Genomic DNA, 2,448 nt, shown 5'->3' with positions numbered 1-2,448 from the left:
CTCTTTCCACAGAGGGAAGAACAGAGAGCCGGGAATCTTTTAACATTTCACTCAGAACATGTAAAAAGCTGAAGCCTCCTGTGTTTATTGTAGTTTTTGAGTGTGCGTGTGCATACATGTTGGGTTTCTCTTTCCTGCTCTCTCCCTCTCTTTTTTTCTCCTTTTTTTTTTTTTTTAAGCGTGTTGTGTCTGATGCAAACTGGAACATTTAGAGCTGGGATCCATTCCAAAGCCTCTGGGTGTGTCAGACAAAGTTGAATGTTTTCAGCTGTGCCTCCTTCAGTATTTCTTTTCCTCATTCTGTCCTGTGGAAAGTCAAACCTTTGCAAGGGCTAATGAGTGCTCCATATCACAGTCTAGAGGCTTTACCCCTCATCTCAACCTCCACATCCTCACCTCAGAGGAGTTTATGGGAATTTAAGACATTTTGCTCATTACTGGATTGCTACTGACACACGTTTCTGGATTTGTGGATCAAACAAATGACGACCTTCAGGTAATTACTCTTTCCAAACATCAGTGTCTCCGAGTTTATTGCCCGGTGCGTTCCTCTAAAGCTTTGCTCCTTTGTGGTTGCTGCTGTAGTAATGCTGTTTCTCTGGACATGTGTCAATTCAGTAGAAAAGAACAGAAAAATGTATTTATTATTTATTTTATTTTATTGAAGTTGGAAAATGGATTGACCTTGTGTAAGGAGAGCTGAAAGGCAAAAGCTGACTACAAATATTATAATGTTTCACTTTTTTATGGCGAAGTCAATATGCTATTTGAGAGAAGCAGTTAAGCATCGTGTGCCTGTGGGAATGTTTTCCTGTGAATGTTTTTGTGAAGGACCCATTTACTGAAATATTTTGACTGATATGAATCTTTTGACAGCTACCTATATTTTTATAGCTATTATGCAGCTATAAAAAAATCAAACAAACAGATTAATATTTTAGATATCATCTTATTCTATATCATTACTATTTTTCCACAAGTAAAGAAATAAGCTTACTTATAAACAAAGTAATTATACTATAACCAACAGGGCACTCATTATTCCAGTCTCTGCACACTAGGAATCGTATTTTTTAAAGCCTGGGACACACTGCACAATTTTTGGCTGTCCCAGACTAGGGTTGGGTATCGTTTGAATTTGATCAATTCCGATTCTGCTTATCAATTCCAATTATTTTCGATTCCCAGTTTCGATTCCAATGTGATTAAATAATGATATCAAATAGTCCTGGGCCATAAAACGGTATCGATATTTATCGACGGTACACCTTCTTCGATTAACGATATAAAAAATATTCGATATAGGCACGTGCTATGAGTGACGACGCAGACAGCACACACACACACGAACACATGTGAAAGGAGTGCTGTGCCTGCCTGATGAGGAGATTGTGAATGCAAAAATGAATATTAGTCGAATTTAAAATAAACATTTGCATTTGAATGTTACAAGTGCATCAGGGAGCGTCATCAGTGGAGCACGAGATGCGGTGAGTAATGTTAGTGACGTTGTTGTATTTTAATGTTTTGTTAGTCTAGCCCACGAGACGTGCCGCTGCTGCGTTATTCATTCAAAATATTAGAGAAATATAGAAGCTCAATGCGTAGAAGATCTTGATAAGGTGAAAACCAAAACCAAGCCATTCACACAGCACATTTTAGACGGACAAATATGACTGCTGCACTCGCGTCTCACACAAGAGCTGTAGCCATGCAAAGTTAAAACAATTTAAACGTTTAGAAAACATGTCACGAATTTGTGGAGGTTTATTCCCTTTCACTGCGTTTCTTATGTTTTTAAATGCAATCTGTGTGATCGGTGCTTCGGCTCTTTGTATTAAGCAATGCATAAATACATGATGCTGTTTTGTTCATAATTGTTTATGCAATTTACGAAATTATATTTGATTTATGAGTTAATTTAGACATAATGCATGTTTTTTTATAGACATTTATTTCCTTGCGTTGACAATTTTATGTACTGCATTATTTTGCTCATTGCGCCCTCCTGTGGCCTCGGGAGACAAGCCAAAAGTTTCATTAAGACCTATTTAATCTGCATATAAAACATTAGAAATTAGATATTTGTTTAATTTTTATTGTGTGTTTGACTGTTAAAACAAAAAATATTTGTTGTTTGTCTCAATAAATTGGGTTAATTTAAAAATACAGTGGTTAAATACAAAAAAAATTCTATTGCTCTTTGTTTTTAAAAAAGGTTATAAAAAATTTCAATAATTATCGATACTGTTGTGGTTCTCTCATGATTCTGAAGAAAAAACATTAGACGACTAAACAAAATCACATGTAATTTATGAATTAATGATTCAATGGCTCACTCAAGATGTACTTCTTTCATTACTGGATGAATCAGCAGCGTTCTTGAACGAATCTCTTGTATGATTCAAAGACAAATACATTTTAACAGCCCCTTTTCGCCACCTACTG

The 2,448-nt window shown here is 35.7% G+C and overlaps 1 pseudogene; it reads left to right on the top strand.

Moving 5' to 3' along the window:
- Window positions 1-222: 222 nt before the first annotated feature.
- LOC107653243 (plakophilin-4-like) overlaps window positions 223-2,448 on the top strand; it is a 58,505-nt pseudogene continuing 56,279 nt past the window's right edge.

This window comes from Sinocyclocheilus anshuiensis, unplaced genomic scaffold, assembly GCF_001515605.1.
Source record: "Sinocyclocheilus anshuiensis isolate Anshui unplaced genomic scaffold, SAMN03320099.WGS_v1.1 scaffold323, whole genome shotgun sequence".
In the NCBI taxonomy this organism is placed as follows: Eukaryota; Metazoa; Chordata; class Actinopteri; order Cypriniformes; family Cyprinidae; genus Sinocyclocheilus; species Sinocyclocheilus anshuiensis.
The sequence above is the reverse complement of the archived record's forward strand: the minus strand, read 5'-3'. Positions and strand labels throughout refer to the sequence as shown.